Source organism: Triturus cristatus, chromosome 12 (assembly GCF_964204655.1).
Source record: "Triturus cristatus chromosome 12, aTriCri1.1, whole genome shotgun sequence".
NCBI classification, from domain to species: Eukaryota; Metazoa; Chordata; class Amphibia; order Caudata; family Salamandridae; genus Triturus; species Triturus cristatus.
This window is the reverse complement of record NC_140595.1, coordinates 190,976,488-190,998,978: the sequence shown is the minus strand read 5'-3', so window position 1 is coordinate 190,998,978 and position 22,491 is coordinate 190,976,488.

The following is a 22,491-nucleotide window of genomic DNA, read 5'->3' as shown; positions in this document are numbered from 1 at the left end:
AAAAGTGATTATCCACGTACAATGTTAATTGTAGTTCAAAGAGGCAAAATTTGAAATCGGACCATTTTTTTAGTTTCTGAAGCATGTAATGTAATGTAATGTAAAAATTACTTATAAAGCGCAGCATACACCGGACGGTTTCTTGGCGCTGTTCACTATATTCGGTGGGAGGCAGAGGGGGGTGAGAAAAGCCTATGAATAGGCACTGCGGAAGAGGTGGGTTTTAAGGAGAGACCTAAATTGAAGATGGGAGCAAGAGAGTCTAAGTTCCAATGGGAGAGAGTTCCAAAATGAGGGGGCCAGAAAAGAAAATCTGAGACCTCCATGTTTTTTGCGCCTGTATCTGGGTGCCTGAAGGAGTGCTTGGTCAGAGGATCGGAGGTGCCTGGAGGGAACATAGCGATGTAGGAGGGAAGAGATGAAGGAAGGGCCGATGCCGGCCAAAGATTTATGAGTCAGACAGCCAAGTTTGAACTTGCAGCGCTCTGATACAGGAAGCCAATGAAGGGTTTTGAGCAGGGGGTGGACGTGATGATGTTTAGGTTGATGATAAATTAGGCGAGCTGCCTGGTTTTGTATCAACTGCAATCGTTTGATCTGATATTGAGGGATTCCTACATACAAAGCGTTAGCGTAGTCGATCCGAGAGATGACTAGGGCCAGCAATGCCAGAGTGAGGGCTTCGGTGGTCAGGAAGTGGGCTATTTTTCGGATCTTCCTAAGCTGAAAAAAGCAAGAGGACACAGTGGCATTGACCTGATGTTTCATAGAGAGATCGTGGGAGATGTAAACCCCTAGGCTTTTCACTTTGTCAGCAGGGTGGGGGGGGGCCAAGTGAGAGGGGCCAGAAGGTGGAGTTCCAAGGGTTGGATGGGCCTCCGACAAGAACAAGCTCCGTCTTGTCGGGATTAAGTTTGAGATGGTGGGCGCCCATCCAATTGCTGATATGGCAGAGGGTGGATTGGAAATTTTGGGCCGCATCGTCAGAGGAGTCAAGGTTGAAGACAAGCTGAATGTCGTCTGCATAATTAAATGCAGAGACATTCCAACCCCAGAGGGAACGGATCAGGGGGGTGAGATACAGGTTAAAAAGAAGTGGTGACAAGGACGAACCCTGTGGAACACCGCAGGTAAGCATCCTCCTGTCAGCCGAAAACTGGGAGAGTCGGACAGATTGGTGGCGGTCCGTCAGAAAGGAACGGACCCAGTTAAGTGCCGTCCCACCGATGCCCGCTTCTCTGACACGGTCGACCAAGATGGTGTGGTCGACCGTGTCAAAGGCAGCCGACAGATCCAGAAGGACCAAGGCTTGGCTGATGTTGGAGTCGGCGCCTCTACGGAGTTCCTCCATGACAGAGAGGATAACCGCCTCGGTCGAGTGTGCAGGTCTAAACCCGGCTTGCTGGGAATCAAGGAAGTTGGAGTCTTCGATGAAGGAACTGAGGACGCTGGTCACGTGAGACTCAACTACCTTACTCAAGTAAGGGAGCAGGGAAATGGGGCGGAAATTGCCCAGAACCCCGGGATCAGCGTTGGGTTTTTTTAATATAGGAACCACCTCAGCGTTCTTAAACTGGCTGGGAACCTAACCGAGCAGTAGAGAGTTGTTCAGGAGGGCATGAGCATGTCGTAAGGGGGGTGGTTATCTCTTTCGTCAAAAATCGGGCGTTTTGCTTGAACAATAAAGGCCTACAAATGTTATTTTATTCACTTCCCGTGGAGGAGAAACACTTTTTATGGCCTCAGAGTGAGTAAATTGGCCATTTTCATTCACTTTTACCCATTTCTCAAATCTTGTGTTTAGGGCCCCTGGAAGCTTGAAAATCACTTTAAACATCTAATTTTATCTCTAAAAGTGATTATCCACGTACAAATGTGAATTGTCGTTCAAAGACGCAACATTTGAAAATGGACCATTTTTTTCGTTTCTGAAGCATGTCGTAAGGGGGGGTGGTTATCTCTTTCACCAAAAAAAGGCATTTTTGATTGAACAATAAAGGCCTCAAAATATTATTTTATACACTTCCCGTGGAAGAGAAACACTTTTTAAGGCCGCAAAGTGAGTAAATTGGCCATTTTCATTCACTTTTACCCATTCCTCAAATCTCGTGTTTCAGGCCCCTGGAAGCATGAAAATCACTTTAAACATCTCAATTTATCTTTAAATATGATTTTCCATGTACAAATGTGAATTGTAGTTCAAAGAGGCAACATTTGAAAACGGACCATTTTTTTAGTTTCTGAAGAATGTCGTAAGGGGGGGTGGTTATCTCTTTCGTCAAAAATTGGGCATTTTCACTTGAACAATAAAGGACTACAAATGTTATTTAATTCACTTCCCGTGGAGGAGAAACACTTTTTAAGGCCTCAGTGTGAGTAAATTGGCCATTTTCATTCACTTTTACCCATTTCTCAAATCTTGTGTTTAGGGCCCCTGGAAGCTTGAAAATCACTTTAAACATCTAATTTTATCTCTAAAAGTGATCATCCACGTACAATGTTAATTGTAGTTCAAAGACCCAACATTTGAAAATGAACCATTTTTTTAATTTCAGAAGCATGTCGTAAGGGGGGGTGGTTATCTCTTTCATCAAAAATCAGGCATTTTCGCTTGAACAATAAAAGCCTCCAAATGTTATTTTATTCACCTCCCGTGGAGGAAAAACATTTTTAAGGCCGCAGAGTGGGTAAATTGGCCATTTTCATTCACATTTACCCATTTCTCAAATCTTGTGTTTAGGGCCCCTGGAAGCTTGAAAATCACTTTAAACATCTAATTTTATCTCTAAAAGTGATTATCCACGTACAAATGTGAATTGTCGTTCAAAGACGCAACATTTGAAAATGGACCATTTTTTTCATTTCTGAAGCATATCGTAAGGGGGGGGTTATCTCTTTCACCAAAAAACAGGCGTTTTTGATTGAACAATAAATGCATCCAAATGTTATTTTTTTCACTTCCCGTGGAGGAGAAACACTTTTTAAGGCCTCAGAGTGAGTAAATTGGCCATTTTCATTCACTTATACCCATTTCTCAAATCTTGTGTTTAGGCCCCCTGGAGCTTGAAAATCACTTTAAACATCTAATTTTATCTCTAAAAGTGATTATCCACGTACAAATGTGAATTGTCGTTTAAAGACGCAACATTTGAAAATGGACCATTTTTTTCGTTTCTGAAGCATGTCGTAAGGGGGGGTGGTTATCTCTTTCACCAAAAAACAGGCGTTTTTGATTGAACAATAAAGGCCTCGAAATATTATTTTATTCACTTCCCGTGGAGGAGAAACACTTTTTAAGGCCGCAGAGTGAGTAAATTGGCCATTTTCATTCACTTTTACCCATTCCTCAAATCTCGTGTTTCAGGCCCCTGGAAGCATGAAAATCACTTTAAACATCTCAATTTATCTTTAAACATGATTTTCCATGTACAAATGTGAATTGTAGTTCAAAGAGGCAACATTTGAAAATGGACCATTTTTTTAGTTTCTGAAGCATGCCGTAAGGGGGGTGGTTATCTCTTTCGTCAAAAATCGGGCGTTTTGCTTGAACAATAAATGCCTACAAATGTTATTTTATTCACTTCCCGTGGAGGAGAAACACTTTTTATGGCCTCAGAGTGAGTAAATTGGCCATTTTCATTCACTTTTACCCATTTCTCAAATCTTGTGTTTAGGGCCCCTTTAAGCTTGAAAATCACTTTAAACATCTAATTTTATCTCTAAAAGTGATGATCTACGTACAAATGTGAATTGTCGTTCAAAGACGCAACATTTGAAAATGGACCATTTTTTTCGTTTCTGAAGCATGTCGTAAGGGGGGGTGGTTATCTCTTTCATCAAAAAACAGGCGTTTTTGATTGAACAATAAAGGCCTCGAAATATTATTTTATTCACTTCTCGTGGAGGAGAAACACTTTTTAAGGCCGCAGAGAGAGTAAATTGGCCATTTTCATTCACTTTTACCCATTCCTAAAATCTCGTGTTTAAGGCCCCTGGAAGCATGAAAATCACTTTAAACATCTAATTTTATCTCTAAAAGTGATTATCCACGTACAAATGTGAATTGTCGTTCAAAGACCCAACATTTGAAAATGAACCATTTTTTAAATTTCAGAAGCATGTCGTAAGGGGGGGTGGTTATCTCTTTCATCAAAAATCAGGCATTTTCGCTTGAACAATAAAGGCCTCCAAATGTTATTTTATTCACTTCCCGTGGAGGAGAAATACTTTTTAAGGCCGCAGAGTGAGTAAATTGGCCATTTTCATTCATGTTTACCCATTTCTCAAATCTTTTGTTTAGGGCCCCTGGAAGCTTGAAAATCACTTTAAACATCTCATTTTATCTCTAAAAGTGATTATCCACTTACAATGTTAATTGGAGTTCAAAGATGCAACATTTGAAAATGAACCGTTTTTTTAGTTTCAGAAGCATGTCGTAAGGGGGGGTGGTTATCTCTTTCATCAAAAATCGGGCGATTTTGATTGAACAATAAAGGCCTACAAATGTTATTTAATTCACATTCTGGGGTGGAGAAAAACTTTTTAAGGCCACAGAGTGAATAAATTGGCCATTTTCATTCACATTTACCCATTTCTCAAATCTTGTGTTTAGGGCCCCTGGAAGCTTGAAAATCACTTTAAACATCTCATTTGATCTCTAAAAGTGATTATCCACGTACAATGTTAATTGGAGTTCAAAGATGCAACATTTGAAAATGAACCATTTTTTTAGTTTCAGAAGCATGTCGTAAGGGGGGGTGGTTATCTCTTTCATCAAAAATCGGGCGTTTTTGATTGGACAATAAAGGCCTACAAATGTTATTTAATTCACTTTCTGGGGTGGAGAAAAACTTTTTAAGGCCACAGAGTGAATAAATTGGCCATTTTCATTCACATTTACCCATTTCTCAAATCTTGTGTTTAGGGCCCCTGGAAGCTTGAAAATCACTTTAAACATCTAATTTTATCTCTAAAAGTGATTATCCACGTACAAATGTAAATTGTAGTTCAAAGACGCAACATTTGAAAACGGACCATTTTTTTCGTTTCTGAAGCATGTCGTAAGGGGGGGTGGTTATCTCTTTCGTAAAAAATCGTGCGTTTTCGCTTGAACAATAAAGGCCTCCAAATGTTATTTAATTCACTTCCCGTGGAGGAGAAACACTTTTTAAGGCCTCAGAGTGAGTAAATTGGCCATTTTCATTCACTTTTAGCCATTCCTCAAATCTCGTGTTTAAGTCCCCTGGAAGCATGAAAATCACTTTAAACATCTCAATTTATCTTTAAAAGTGATTTTCCACGTACAAATGTGAATTGTAGTTCAAAGATGCGATATTTGAAAACGGACCATTTTTTTCGTTTCTGAAGCATGTCGTAAGGGGGGGTGGTTATCTCTTTCATCAAAAATTGGGCATTTTTGATTGAACAATAAAGGCCTACAAATGTTATTTAATTCACTTTCTGGGGTGGAGAAAAACTTTTTAAGGCCTCAGAGTGAATAAATTGGCCATTTTCATTCACATTTACCCATTCCTCAAATCTTGTGTTTAGGGCCCCTGGAAGCTTGAAAATCACTTTAAACATCTAATTTCATCTCTAAAAGTGATTATCCACGTACAAATGTGAATTGTAGTTCAAAGACGCAACATTTGAAAATGGACCATTTTTTTTCGTTTCTGACGCATGTCGTAAGGGGGGGTGGTTATCTCTTTCACCAAAAAACGGGCATTTTTGATTGAACAATAAAGGCCTCCAAATGTTATTTTATTCACTTCCCGTGGAGGAGAAACACTTTTTAAGTCCGCAGAGAGAGTAAATTGGCCATTTTCATTCACGTTTACCCATTTCTCAAATCTTGTGTTTAGGGCCCCTGGAAGCTTGAAAATCACTTTAAACATCTCATTTTATCTCTAAAAGTGATTATCCACGTACAATGTTAATTGTAGTTCAAAGAGGCAAAATTTAAAAACGGACCATTTTTTTTAGTTTCTGAAGCATGTCGTAAGGGGGGTGGTTATCTCTTTCGTCAAAAATTGGGCATTTCGCTTGAACAATAAAGGCCTACAAATGTTATTTTATTCACTTCCCGCGGAGGAGAAACACTTTTTATGGCCTCAGAGTGAGTAAATTGGCCATTTTCATTCACTTTTACCCATTTCTCAAATCTCGTGTTTCAGGCCCCTGGAAGCATGAAAATCACTTTAAACATCTCAATTTATCTTTAAACATGATTTTCCATGTACAAATGTGAATTGTAGTTCAAAGAGGCAACATTTGAAAACGGACCATTTTTTTAGTTTCTGAAGCATGTCGTAAGAGGGGGTGGTTATCTCTTTCGTCAAAAATCGGGCGTTTTCGCTTGAACAATAAAGGCCTACAAATGTTATTTAATTCACTTCCCGTGGAGGAGAAACACTTTTTAAGGCCTCAGAGTTAGTAAATTGGCCATTTTCATTCACTTTTACCCATTTCTCAAATCTTGTGTTTAGGGCCCCTGGAAGCTTGAAAATCACTTTAAACATCTAATTTTATCTCTAAAAGTGATTATCCACGTACAAATGTGAATTGTCGTTCAAAGACGCAACATTTGAAAATGGACTATTTTTTTCATTTCTGAAGCATGTCGTAAGGGGGGGTGGTTATCTCTTTCACCAAAAAACAGGCGTTTTTGATTGAACAATAAAGGCCTACAAATGTTATTTAATTCACTTCCCGTGGAGGAGAAACACTTTTTAAGGCCTCAGAGTGAGTAAATTGGCCATTTTCATTCACTTTTACCCATTTCTCAAATCTTGTGTTTAGGGCCCCTGGAAGCTTGAAAATCACTTTAAACATCTAATTGTATCTCTAAAAGTGATTATCCACGTACAAATGTGAATTGTCGTTCAAAGACGCAACATTTGAAAATGGACCATTTTTTTCGTTTCTGAAGCATGTCGTAAGGGGGGGTGGTTATCTCTTTCACCAAAAAACAGGCGTTTTTGATTGAACAATAAAGGCCTCGAAATATTATTTTATTCACTTCCCGTGGAGGAGAAACACTTTTTAAGGCCTCAGAATGAGTAAATTGGCCATTTTCAATCACTTTTAGCCATTCCTCAAATCTTGTGTTTAAGGCCCCTGGAAGCATGAAAATCACTTTAAACATCTCAATTTATCTTTAAACGTGATTTTCCATGTACAAATGTGAATTGTAGTTCAAAGAGGCAACATTTGAAAACGGACCATTTTTTTAGTTTCTGAAGAATGTCGTAAGGGGGGGTGGTTATCTCTTTTGTCAAAAATTGGGCGTTTTCACTTGAACAATAAAGGACTACAAATGTTATTTAATTCACTTCCCGTGGAGGAGAAACACTTTTTAAGGCCTCAGAGTGAGTAAATTGGCCATTTTCATTCACTTTTACCCATTTCTCAAATCTTGTGTTTAGGGCCCCTGGAAGCTTGAAAATCACTTTAAACATCTAATTTTATCTCTAAAAGTGATTATCCACGTAAAAATGTGAATTGTCGTTCAAAGACGCAACATTTGAAAATGGACTATTTTTTTCGTTTCTGAAGCATGTCGTAAGGGGGGGTGGTTATCTCTTTCATCAAAAATCGGGCATTTTTGATTGAACAATAAAGGCCTACAAATGGTATTTAATTCACATTCTGGGGTGGAGAAAAACTTTTTAAGGCCACAGAGTGAATAAATTGGCCATTTTCATTCACATTTACCCATTTCCCAAATCTTGTGTTTAGGGCCCCTGGAAGCTTGAAAATCACTTTAAACATCTCATTTTATCTCTAAAAGTGATTATCCACGTACAAATGTAAATTGTAGTTCAAAGACGCAACATTTGAAAACGGACCATTTTTTTCGTTTCTGAAGCATGTCGTAAGGGGGGGTGGTTATCTCTTTCGTAAAAAATCGTGCGTTTTCGCTTGAACAATAAAGGCCTCCAAATGTTATTTAATTCACTTCCCGTGGAGGAGAAACACTTTTTAAGGCCTCAGAGTGAGTAAATTGGCCATTTTCATTCACTTTTAGCCATTCCTCAAATCTCGTGTTTAAGTCCCCTGGAAGCATGAAAATCACTTTAAACATCTCAATTTATCTTTAAAAGTGATTTTCCACGTACAAATGTGAATTGTAGTTCAAAGACGCAACATTTGAAAATGGACCATTTTTTTTCGTTTCTGACGCATGTCGTAAGGGGGGGTGGTTATCTCTTTCACCAAAAAACGGGCATTTTTGATTGAACAATAAAGGCCTCCAAATGTTATTTTATTCACTTCCCGTGGAGGAGAAACACTTTTTAAGTCCGCAGAGAGAGTAAATTGGCCATTTTCATTCACGTTTACCCATTTCTCAAATCTTGTGTTTAGGGCCCCTGGAAGCTTGAAAATCACTTTAAACATCTCATTTTATCTCTAAAAGTGATTATCCACGTACAATGTTAATTGTAGTTCAAAGAGGCAAAATTTGAAAACGGACCATTTTTGTTAGTTTCTGAAGCATGTCGTAAGGGGGGTGGTTATCTCTTTCGTCAAAAATCGGGCGTTTTGCTTGAACAATAAAGGCCTACAAATGTTTTTTTATTCACTTCCCGTGGAGGAGAAACACTTTTTATGGCCTCAGAGTGAGTAAATTGGCCATTTTCATTCACTTTTACCCATTTCTCCAATCTTGTGTTTAGGGCCCCTGGAAGCTTGAAAATCACTTTAAACATCTAATTTTATCTCTAAAAGTGATTATCCACGTACAAATGTGAATTGTCGTTCAAAGACGCAACATTTGAAAATGGACCATTTTTTTCGTTTCTGAAGCATGTCGTAAGGGGGGGTGGTTATCTCTTTCACCAAAAAAAGGCGTTTTTGATTGAACAATAAAGGCCTTGAAATATTATTTTATACACTTCCCGTGGAGGAGAAACACTTTTTAAGGCCGCAGAGTGAGTAAATTGGCCATTTTCATTCACTTTTACCCATTCCTCAAATCTCCTGTTTCAGGCCCCTGGAAGCATGAAAATCACTTTAAACATCTCAATTTATCTTTAAAAGTGATTTTCCACGTACAAATGTGAATTGTAGTTCAAAGAGGCGACATTTGAAAACGGACCATTTTTTTAGTTTCTGAAGCATGTCGTAAGGGGGGGTGGTTATCTCTTTCATCAAAAATCGGGCGTTTTTGATTGAACAATAAAGGCCTACAAATGTTATTTAATTCACATTCTGGGGTGGAGAAAAACTTTTTAAGGCCACAGAGTGAATAAATTGGCCATTTTCATTCACATTTACCCATTTCTCAAATCTTGTGTTTAGGGCCCCTGGAAGCTTGAAAATCACTTTAAACATCTCATTTTATCTCTAAAAGTGATTATCCACGTACAATGTTAATTGGAGTTCAAAGATGCAACATTTGAAAATGAACCATTTTTTTAGTTTCAGAAGCATGTCGTAAGGGGGGTGGTTATCTCTTTCATCAAAAATCGGGCGTTTTTGATTGAACAATAAAGGCCTACAAATGTTATTTAATTCACATTCTGGGGTGGAGAAAAACTTTTTAAGGCCACAGAGTGAATAAATTGGCCATTTTCATTCACATTTACCCATTTCTCAAATCTTGTGTTTAGGGCCCCTGGAAGCTTGAAAATCACTTTAAACATCTAATTTCATCTCTAAAAGTGATTATCCACGTACAAATGTGAATTGTAGTTCAAAGACGCAACATTTGAAAATTGACCATTTTTTTCTGTTTCTGACGCATGTCGTAAGGGGGGGGTGGTTATCTCTTTCACCAAAAAACTGGCATTTTTGAATGAACAATAAAGGCCTCCAAATGTTATTTTATTCACTTCCCGTGGAAGAGAAACACTCTTTAAGGCCGCAGAGTGAGTAAATTGGCCATTTTCATTCACTTTTACCCATTCCTCAAATCTCGTGTTTCAGGCCCCTGGAAGCATGAAAATCACTTTAAACATCTCAATTTATCTTTAAACATGATTTTCCATGTACAAATGTGAATTGTAGTTCAAAGAGGCAACATTTGAAAACGGACCATTTTTTTAGTTTCTGAAGCATGTCGTAAGGGGGGTGGTTATCTCTTTCACCAAAAAACAGGCGTTTTTGATTGAACAATAAAGGCCTCCAAATGTTATTTAATTCACTTCCCGTGGAGGAGAAACACTTTTTAAGGCCTCAGAGTGAGTAAATTGGCCATTTTCTTTCACTTTTACCCATTTCTCAAATCTTGTGTTTAGGGCCCCTGGAAGCTTGAAAATCACTTTAAACATCTAATTTTATCTCTAAAAGTGATTATCCACGTACAAATGTGAATTGTCGTTCAAAGACGCAACATTTGAAAATGGACCATTTTTTTCGTTTCTGAAGCATGTCGTAAGGGGGGGTGGTTATCTCTTTCACCAAAAAACAGGCGTTTTTGATTGAAAAATAAAGGCCTCGAAATATTATTTTATTTACTTCCCGTGGAGGAGAAACACTTTTTAAGGCCTCAGAATGAGTAAATTGGCCATTTTCATTCACTTTTAGCCATTCCTCAAATCTCGTGTTTAAGGCCCCTGGAAGCATGAAAATCACTTTAAACATCTCAATTTATCTTTAAAAGTGATTTTCCACGTACAAATGTGAATTGTAGTTCAAAGAGGCGACATTTGAAAACTGACCATTTTTTTAGTTTCTGAAGCATGTCGTAAGGGGGGGTGGTTATCTCTTTCGTCAAAAATCGGGCGTTTTTGTTTGAACAATAAAGGCCTACAAATGTTATTTAATTCACTTCCCGTGGAGGAGAAACACTTTTTAAGGCCTCAGAGTTAGTAAATTGGCCATTTTCATTCACTTTTACCCAATTCTCAAATCTTGTGTTTAGGGCCCCTGGAAGCTTGAAAATCACTTTAAACATCTGATTTTATCTCTAAAAGTGATTATCCACGTACAAATGTGAATTGTCGTTCAAAGACGCATCATTTGAAAATGGACTATTTTTTTCGTTTCTGAAGCATGTCGTAAGGGGGGGTGGTTATCTCTTTCATCAAAAAACAGGCGTTTTTGATTGAACAATAAAGTCCTCCAAATGTTATTTAATTCACTTCCCGTGGAGGAGAAACACTTTTTAAGGCCTCAGAGTGAGTAAATTGGCCATTTTCATTCACTTTTAGGCATTCCTCAAATCTCGTGTTTAAGGCCCCTGGAAGCATGAAAATCACTTTAAACATCTCAATTTATCTTTAAAAGTGATTTTCCACGTACAAATGTGAATTGTAGTTCAAAGATGCGATATTTGAAAACGGACCATTTTTTTCGTTTCTGAAGCATGTCGTAAGGGGGGGTGGTTATCTCTTTCATCAAAAATCGGGCATTTTTGATTGAACAATAAAGGCCTACAAATGTTATTTAATTCACTTTCTGGGGTGGAGAAAAACTTTTTAAGGCCTCAGAGTGAATAAATTGGCTATTTTCATTCACATTTACCCATTCCTCAAATCTTGTGTTTAGGGCCCCTGGAAGCTTGAAAATCACTTTAAACATCTAATTTCATCTCTAAAAGTGATTATCCACGTACAAATGTGAATTGTAGTTCAAAGACGCAACATTTGAAAATGGACCATTTTTTTTCGTTTCTGACGCATGTCGTAAGGGGGGGGGTGGTTATCTCTTTCACCAAAAAACTGGCATTTTTAAATGAACAATAAAGGCCTCCAAATGTTATTTTATTCACTTCCCGTGGAGGAGAAACACTCTTTAAGGCCGTAGAGTGTGTAAATTGGCCATTTTCATTCACTTTTACCCATTTCTCAAATCTCGTGTTTCAGGCCCCTGGAAGCATGAAAATCACTTTAAACATCTCAATTTATCTTTAAACATGATTTTCCATGTACAAATGTGAATTGTAGTTCAAAGAGGCAACATTTGAAAACGGACCATTTTTTTAGTTTCTGAAGCATGTCGTAAGGGGGGATGGTTATCTCTTTCGTCAAAAATCGGGCGTTTTCGCTTGAACAATAAAGGCCTACAAATGTTATTTTATTCACTTCCCGTGGAGGAGAAACACTTTTTATGGCCTCAGAGTGAGTAAATTGGCCATTTTCATTCACTTTTACCCATTTCTCAAATCTTGTGTTTAGGGCCCCTGGAAGCTTGAAAATCACTTTAAACATCTAATTTTATCTCTAAAAGTGATTATCCACGTACAAATGTGAATTGTCGTTCAAAGACGCAACATTTGAAAATGGACCATTTTTTTCGTTTCTGAAGCATGTCGTAAGGGGGGGTGGTTATCTCTTTCACCAAAAAACAGGCGTTTTTGATTGAACAATAAATGCATCCAAATGTTATTTTTTTCACTTCCCGTGGAGGAGAAACACTTTTTAAGGCCTCAGAGTGAGTAAATTGGCCATTTTCATTCTCTTTTACCCATTTCTCAAATCTTGTGTTTAGGCCCCCTGGAAGCTTGAAAATCACTTTAAACATCTAATTTTATCTCTAAAAGTGATTATCCACGTTCACATGTGAATTGTCGTTTAAAGACGCAACATTTGAAAATGGACCTTTTTTTTCGTTTCTGAAGCATGTCGTAAGGGGGGGGGGTTATCTCTTTCACCAAAAAACAGGCGTTTTTGATTGAACAATAAAGGCCTCGAAATATTATTTTATTCACTTCCCGTGGAGGAGAAACACTTTTTAAGGCCGCAGAGTGAGTAAATTGGCCATTTTCATTCAATTTTACCCATTCCTCAAATCTCGTGTTTCAGGCCCCTGGAAGCATGAAAATCACTTTAAACATCTCAATTTATCTTTAAACGTGATTTTCCATGTACAAATGTGAATTGTAGTTCAAAGAGGCAACATTTGAAAACGGACCATTTTTTTAGTTTCTGAAGAATGTCGTAAGGGGGGGTGGTTATCTCTTTCGTCAAAAATCGGGTGTTTTCGCTTGAACAATAAAGGCCTCCAAATGTTATTTATTTCACTTCCCGTGGAGGAGAAACACTTTTTAAGACCTCAGAGTGAGTAAATTGGCCATTTTCATTCACTTTTACCCATTTCTCAAATCTTGTGTTTAGGGCCCCTGGAAGCTTGAAAATCACTTTAAACATCTAATTTTATCTCTAAAAGTGATTATCCACGTACAAATGTGAATTGTCGTTCAAAGACGCAACATTTGAAAATGGACCATTTTTTTCGTTTCTGAAGCATGTCGTAAGGGGGGGGTGGTTATCTCTTTCACCAAAAAACAGGCGTTTTTGATTGAACAATAAAGGCCTCGAAATATTATTTTATTTACTTCCCGTGGAAGAGAAACACTTTTTAAGGCCTCAGAATGAGTAAATTGGCCATTTTCATTCACTTTTAGCCATTCCTCAAATCTCGTGTTTAAGGCCCCTGGAAGCATGAAAATCACTTTAAACATCTCAATTTATCTTTAAAAGTGATTTTCCACGTACAAATGTGAATTGTAGTTCAAAGAGGCGACATTTGAAAACGGACCATTTTTTTAGTTTCTGAAGCATGTCGTAAGGGGGGGTGGTTATCTCTTTCATCAAAAATTGGGCGTTTCGCTTGAACAATAAAGGCCTACAAATGTTATTTTATTCACTTCCTGTGGAGGAGAAACACTTTTTATGGCCTCAGAGTGAGTAAATTGGCCATTTTCATTCACTTTTACCCATTTCTCAAATCTCGTGTTTAAGTCCCCTGGAAGCATGAAAATCACTTTAAACATCTCAATTTATCTTTAAAAGTGATTTTCCACGTACAAATGTGAATTGTAGTTCAAAGATGCAACATTTGAAAATGGACCATTTTTTTTCGTTTCTGATGCATGTCGTAAGGGGGGGTGGTTATCTCTTTCACCAAAAAACAGGCATTTTTGATTGAACAATAAAGGCCTCCAAATGTTATTTTATTCACTTCCCGTGGAGGAGAAACACTTTTTAAGGCCGCAGAGTGAGTAAATTGGCCACTTTCATTCACGCTTACCCATTTCTCAAATCTTGTGTTTAGGGCCCCTGGAAGCTTGAAAATCACTTTAAACATCTCATTTTATCTCTAAAAGTGATTATCCACGTACAATGTTAATTGGAGTTCAAAGATGCAACATTTGAAAATGAACCATTTTTTTAGTTTCTGAAGCATGTCGTAAGGGGGGGTGGTTATCTCTTTCGTCAAAAATCGGGCGTTTTCGCTTGAACAATAAAGGCCTACAAATGTTATTTAATTCACTTCCCGTGGAGGAGAAACACTTTTTAAGGCCTCAGAGTGAGTAAATTGGCCATTTTCATTCACATTTACCCATTCCTCAAATCTTGTGTTTAGGGCCCCTGGAAGCTTGAAAATCACTTTAAACATCTAATTTTATCTCTAAAAGTGATTATCCACGTACAAATGTAAATTGTAGTTCAAAGACGCAACATTTGACAACGGACCATTTTTTTCGTTTCTGAAGCATGTCGTAAGGGGGGGTGGTTATCTCTTTCATCAAAAATCGGGCATTTTTGTTTGAACAATAAGGGCCTACAAATGTTATTTAATTCACTTTCTGGGGTGGAGAAAAACTTTTTAAGGCCTCAGAGTGAATAAATTGGCCATTTTCATTCACATTTACCCATTCCTCAAATCTTGTGTTTAGGGCCCCTGGAAGCTTGAAAATCACTTTAAACATCTAATTTTATCTCTAAAAGTGATTATCCACGTACAAATGTGAATTGTAGTTCAAAGAGGCAACATTTGAAAACAGACCATTTTTTTAGTTTCTGAAGCATGTCGTAAGGGGGGGTGGTTATCTCTTTCGTCAAAAATCGGGCGTTTTCGCTTGAACAATAAAGGCCTACAAATGTTATTTAATTCACTTCCCGTGGAGGAGAAACACTTTTTAAGGCCTCAGAGTTAGTAAATTGGCCATTTTCATTCACTTTTACCCATTTCTCAAATCTTGTGTTTAGGGCCCCTGGAAGCTTGAAAATCACTTTAAACATCTAATTTTATCTCTAAAAGTGATTATCCACGTACAAATGTGAATTGTCGTTCAAAGACGCAACATTTGAAAATAGACCATTTTTTTCGTTTCTGAAGCATGTCGTAAGGGGGGGTGGTTATCTCTTTAAAAAAAAAACAGGCGTTTTTGATTGAACAATAAAGGCCTCGAAATATTATTTTATTCACTTCCCGTGGAGGAGAAACACTTTTTAAGGCCTCAGAATGAGTAAATTGGCCATTTTCATTCACTTTTAGCCATTCCTCAAATCTCGTGTTTAAGGCCCCTGGAAGCATGAAAATCACTTTAAACATCTCAATTTATCTTTAAAAGTGATTTTCCACGTACAAATGTGAATTGTAGTTCAAAAGGCGACATTTGAAAACGGACCATTTTTTTAGTTTCTGAAGCATGTCGTAAGGGGGGGTGGTTATCTCTTTCATCAAAAATCGGGCGTTTCGCTTGAACAATAAAGGCCTACAAATGTTATTTCATTCACTTCCCGTGGAGGAGAAACACTTTTTATGGCCTCAGAGTGAGTAAATTGGCCATTTTCATTCACTTTTACCCATTTCTCAAATCTCGTGTTTTAGGCCCCTGGAAGCATGAAAATCACTTTAAACATCTCAATTTATCTTTAAACATGATTTTCCATGTACAAATGTGAATTGTAGTTCAAAGACCCAACATTTGAAAACGGACCATTTTTTTAGTTTCTGAAGCATGTCGTAAGGGGGGGTGGTTATCTCTTTCGTCAAATACGGGCGTTTTTGCTTGAACAATAAAGGCCTACAAATGTTATTTAATTCACTTCCCGTGGAGGAGAAACACTTTTTAAGGCCTCAGAGTGAGTAAATTGGCCATTTTCATTCACTTTTCGCCATTCCTCAAATCTCGTGTTTAAGGCCCCTGGAAGCATGAAAATCACTTTAAACATCTCAATTTATCTTTAAACATGATTTTCCATGTACAAATGTGAATTGTAGTTCAAAGACCCAACATTTGAAAACGGACCATTTTTTTAGTTTCTGAAGCATGTCGTAAGGGGGGGTGGTAATCTCTTTCATCAAAAATCGGGCGTTTTTGATTGAACAATAAAGGCCTACAAATGTTATTTAATAAACTTTCTGGGGTGGAGAAAAACTTTTTAAGGCCTCAGAGTGAATAAATTGGCCATTTTCATTCACATTTACCCATTCCTCAAATCTTGTGTTTAGGGCCCCTGGAAGCTTGAAAATCACTTTAAACATCTCATTTTATCTCTAAAAGTGATTATCCACGTACAATGTTAATTGTAGTTTAAAGAGGCAAAATTTGAAAACGGACCATTTTTTTAGTTTCTGAAGCATGTCGTAAGGGGGGTGGTTATCTCTTTCGGCAAAAATCGGGCGTTTTGCTTGTACAATAAATGCCTACATATGTTATTTTATTCACTTCCCGTGGAGGAGAAACACTTTTTATGGCCTCCGAGTGAGTAAATTGGCCATTTTCATTCACTTTTACCCATTCCTCAAATTTCGTGTTTCAGGCCCCTGGAAGCATGAAAATCACATTAAACATCTCAATTTATCTTTAAACATGATTTTCCATGTACAAATGTGAATTGTAGTTCAAAGAGGCAACATTTGAAAACGGACCATTTTTTTAGTTTCTGAAGCATGTCGTAAGGGGGGGTGGTTATCTCTTTCGTCAAAAATCGGGCGTTTTCGCTTGAACAATAAAGGCCTACAAATGTTATTTAATTCACTTCCCGTGCAGGAGAAACACTTTTTAAAGCCTCAGAGTGAGTAAATTGGCCATTTTCATTCACTTTTACCCATTTCTCCAATCTTGTGTTTAGGGCCCCTGGAAGCTTGAAAATCACTTTAAACATCTAATTTTATCTCTAAAAGTGATTATCCACGTACAAATGTGAATTGTCGTTCAAAGACGTAACATTTGAAAATGGACCATTTTTTTCGTTTCTGAAGCATGTCGTAAGGGGGGGTGGTTATCTCTTTCACCAAAAAACGGGCATTTTTGATTAAACAATAAAGGCCTCCAAATGTTATTTTATTCACTTCCCGTGGAGGAGAAACACTTTTTAAGGCCGCAGAGAGAGTAAATTGGCCATTTTCATTCACGTTTACCCATTTCTCAAATCTTGTGTTTAGGGCCCCTGGAAGCTTGAAAATCACTTTAAACATCTCAATTTATCTTTAAACATGATTTTCCATGTACAAATGTGAATTGTAGTTCAAAGAGGCAACATTTGAAAACGGACCATTTTTTTAGTTTCTGAAGCATGTCGTAAGGGGGGGGTGGTTATCTCTTTCACCAAAAAACAGGCATTTTTGATTGAACAATAAAGGCCTCCAAATGTTATTTAATTCACTTCCCGTGGAGGAGAAACACTTTTTAAGGCCTCAGAGTGAGTAAATTGGCCATTTTCATTCACCTTTACCCATTTCTCAAATCTTGTGTTTAGGGACCCTGGAAGCTTGAAAATCACTTTAAACATCTAATTTTATCTCTAAAAGTGATTATCCACGTACAAATGTGAATTGTAGTTCAAAGAGGCGACATTTGAAAACGGACCATTTTTTTAGTTTCTGAAGCATGTCGTAAGGGGGGTGGTTATCTCTTTCATCAAAAATCGGGCGTTTTTGATTGAACAATAAAGGCCTACAAATGTTATTTAATTCACTTTCTGGGGTGGAGAAAAACTTTTTAAGGCCTCAGAGTGAATAAATTGTCCATTTTCATTCACATTTACCCATTCCTCAAATCTTGTGTTTAGGGCCCCTGGAAGCTTGAAAATCACTTTAAACATCTCATTTTATCTCTAAAAGTGATTATCCACGTACAATGTTAATTGTAGTTCAAAGAGGCAAAATTTGAAAACGGACCATTTTTTTAGTTTCTGAAGCATGTCGTAAGGGGGGTGGTTATCTCTTTCGGCAAAAATCGGGCGTTTTGCTTGTACAATAAATGCCTACATATGTTATTTTATTCACTTCCCGTGGAGGAGAAACACTTTTTATGGCCTCCGAGTGAGTAAATTGGCCATTTTCATTCACTTTTACCCATTTCTCAAATCTTGTGTTTAGGGCCCCTGGAAGCTTGAAAATCACTTTAAACATCTAATTTTATCTCTAAAAGTGATTATCCACGTACAAATGTGAATTGTCGTTCAAAGACGCAACATTTGAAAATGGACCATTTTTTTCGTTTCTGAAGCATGTCGTAAGGGGGGGTGGTTATCTCTTTCACCAAAAAACGGGCATTTTTGATTAAACAATAAAGGCCTCCAAATGTTATTTTATTCACTTCCCGTGGAGGAGAAACACTTTTTAAGGCCGCAGAGAGAGTAAATTGGCCATTTTCATTCACGTTTACCCATTTCTCAAATCTTGTGTTTAGGGCCCCTGGAAGCTTGAAAATCACTTTAAACATCTCAATTTATCTTTAAACATGATTTTCCATGTACAAATGTGAATTGTAGTTCAAAGAGGCAACATTTGAAAACGGACCATTTTTTTAGTTTCTGAAGCATGTCGTAAGGGGGGGGTGGTTATCTCTTTCACCAAAAAACAGGCATTTTTGATTGAACAATAAAGGCCTCCAAATGTTATTTAATTCACTTCCCGTGGAGGAGAAACACTTTTTAAGGCCTCAGAGTGAGTAAATTGGCCATTTTCATTCACCTTTACCCATTTCTCAAATCTTGTGTTTAGGGACCCTGGAAGCTTGAAAATCACTTTAAACATCTAATTTTATCTCTAAAAGTGATTATCCACGTACAAATGTGAATTGTAGTTCAAAGAGGCGACATTTGAAAACGGACCATTTTTTTAGTTTCTGAAGCATGTCGTAAGGGGGGTGGTTATCTCTTTCATCAAAAATCGGGCGTTTTTGATTGAACAATAAAGGCCTACAAATGTTATTTAATTCACTTTCTGGGGTGGAGAAAAACTTTTTAAGGCCTCAGAGTGAATAAATTGGCCATTTTCATTCACGTTTACCCATTTCTCAAATCTTATGTTTAGGGCCCCTGGAAGCTTGAAAATCACTTTAAACATCTCATTTTATCTCTAAAAGTGATTATCCACGTACAATGTTAATTGTAGTTCAAAGAGGCAAAATTTTAAAACGGACCATTTTTTTAGTTTCTGAAACACGTCGTAAGGGGGGTGGTTATCTCTTTCGTCAAAAATCGTGCGTTTTCGCTTGAACAATAAAGGCCTCCAAATGTTATTTAATTCACTTCCCGTGGAGGAGAAACACTTTTTAAGGCCGCAGAGTGAGTAAATTGGCCATTTTCATTCACTTTTACCCATTTCTCAAATCTTGTGTTTAGGGCCCCTGGAAGCTTGAAAATCACTTTAAACATCTCAATTTATCTTTAAACATGATTTTCCATGTACAAATGTGAATTGTAGTTCAAAGAGGCAACATTTGAAAATGGACCGTTTTTTTAGTTTCTGAAGCATGTCGTAAGGGGGGGTGGTTATCTCTTTCGTCAAAATTCGGGCGTTTTCGCTTGACCAATAAAGGCCTACAAATGTTATTTAATTCACTTCCCGTGGAGGAGAAACACTTTTTAAGGCCTCAGAGTGAGTAAATTGGCCATTTTCATTCACTTTTACCCATTTCTCAAATCTTGTGTTTAGGGCCCCTGGAAGCTTGAAAATCACTTTAAACATCTAATTTTATCTCTAAAAGTGATTATCCACGTACAAATGTGAATTGTCGTTCAAAGACGCAACATTTGAAAATGGACCATTTTTTTCGTTTCTGAAGCATGTCGTAAGGGGGGGTGGTTATCTCTTTCACCAAAAAACATGCGTTTTTGATTGAACAATAAAGGCCTTGAAATATTATTTTATTCACTTCCCGTGGAGGAGAAACACTTTTTAAGGCCTCAGAATGAGTAAATTGGCCATTTTCATTCACTTTTACCCATTTCTCAAATCTTGTGTTTAGGGCCCCTGGAAGCTTGAAAATCACTTTAAACATCTCATTTTATCTCTAAAAGTGATTATCCACGTACAAATGTGAATTGTCGTTCAAAGACGCAACATTTGAAAATGGACCAATTTTTTTTGTTTCTTAAGCATGTCGTAAGGGGGGGGTGGTTATCTCTTTCACCAAAAAACAGGCGTTTTTGATTGAAAAATAAAGGCCTCGAAATAATATTTTATTCACTTCCCGTGGAGGAGAAACACTTTTTAAGGCCTCAGAATGAGTAAATTGGCCATTTTCATTCACTTTTAGCCATTCCTCAAATCTCGTGTTTAAGGCCCCTGGAAGCATGAAAATCACTTTAAACATCTCAATTTATCTTTAAAAGTGATTTTCCACGTACAAATGTGAATTGTAGTTCAAAGAGGCGACATTTGAAAACGGACCATTTTTTTAGTTTCTGAAGCATGTCGTAAGGGGGGGTGGTTATCTCTTTCACCAAAAAACAGGCATTTTTGATTGAACAATAAAGGCCTCCAAATGTTATTTTATTCACTTCCCGTGGAGGAGAAACACGTTTTAAGGCCGCAGAGAGAGTAAATTGGCCATTTTCATTCACGTTTACCCATTTCTCAAATCTTGTGTTTAGGGCCCCTGGAAGCTTGAAAATCACTTTAAACATCTCATTTCATCTCTAAAAGTGATTATCCACGTACAATGTTAATTGTAGTTCAAAGAGGCAAAATTTGAAATCGGACCATTTTTTAAAGTTTCTGAAGCATGTCGTAAGGGGGGTGGTTATCTCTTTCGTCAAAAATCGGGCGTTTTTCTTGAACAATAAAGGCCTACAAATGTTATTTTATTCACTTTCTGGGGTGGAGAAAAACTTTTGAAGGCCTCAGAGTGAATAAATTGGCCATTTTCATTCACATTTACCCATTCCTCAAATCTTGTGTTTAGGGCCCCTGGAAGCTTGAAAATCACTTTAAAAATCTAATTTCATCTCTAAAAGTGATTATCCACGTACAAATGTGAATTGTAGTTCAAAGACGCTACATTTGAAAATGGACCATTTTTTTTCTCGTTTCTGACGCATGTCGTAAGGGGGGGTGGTTATCTCTTTCACCAAAAAACTGGCATTTTTGAATGAACAATAAAGGCCTACAAATGTTATTTAATTCACTTCCCGTGGAGGAGAAACACTTTTTAAGGCCTCAGAGTGAGTAAATTGGCCATTTTCATTCACTTTTCGCCATTCCTCAAATCTCGTGTTTAAGGCCCCTGGAAGCATGAAAATCACTTTAAACATCTCAGTTTATCTTTAAAAGTGATTTTCCACGTACAAATGTGAATTGTAGTTCAAAGATGCGATATTTGAAAACGGACCATTTTTTTCGTTTCTGAAGCATGTCGTAAGGGGGGGTGGTTATCTCTTTCATCAAAAATCAGGCATTTTTGTTTGAACAATAAAGGCCTCCAAATGTTATTTAATTCACTTCCCGTGGAGGAGAAACACTTTTTAAGGCCTCAGAGTGAGTAAATTGGCCATTTTCATTCACTTTTACCCATTTCTCAAATCTTGTGTTTAGGGCCCCTGGAAGCTTGAAAATCACTTTAAACATCTAATTTCATCTCTAAAAGTGATTATCCACGTACAAATGTGAATTGTAGTTCAAAGACGCAACATTTGAAAATGGACCATTTTTTTTCGTTTCTGACGCATGTCGTAAGGGGGGGTGGTTATCTCTTTCACCCAAAAACTGGCATTTTTGAATGAACAATAAAGGCCTCCAAATGTTATTTTATTCACTTCCCGTGGAGGAGAAACACTCTTTAAGGCCGCAGAGTGAGTAAATTGGCCATTTTCATTCACTTTTACCCATTCCTCAAATCTCGTGTTTCAGGCCCCTGGAAGCATGAAAATCACTTTAAACATCTCAATTTATCTTTAAACATGATTTTCCATGTACAAATGTGAATTGTAGTTCAAAGAGGCAACATTTGAAAACGGACCATTTTTTTAGTTTCTGAAGCATGTCGTAAGCGGGGGTGGTTATCTCTTTCGTCAAAAATCGGGCGTTTTCGCTTGAACAATAAAGGCCTACAAATGTTATTTAATTCACTTCCCGTGGAGGAGAAACACTTTTTAAGGCCTCAGAGTTAGTAAATTGGCCATTTTCATTCACTTTTACCCATTTCTCAAATCTTGTGTTTAGGGCCCCTGGAAGCTTGAAAATCACTTTAAACATCTAATTTTATCTCTAAAAGTGATTATCCACGTACAAATGTGAATTGTCGTTCAAAGACGCAACATTTGAAAATGGACCATTTTTTTCGTTTCTGAAGCATGTCGTAAGGGGGGGTGGTTATCTCTTTCACCAAAAAACAGGCGTTTTTGATTGAACAATAAAGGCCTCGAAATATTATTTTATTCACTTCCCGTGGAGGAGAAACACTTTTTAAGGCCTCAGAATGAGTAAATTGGCCATTTCCCTTCACTTTTACCCATTTCTCAAATCTCGTGTTTCAGGCCCCTGGAAGCATGAAAATCACTTTAAACATCTCAATTGATCTTT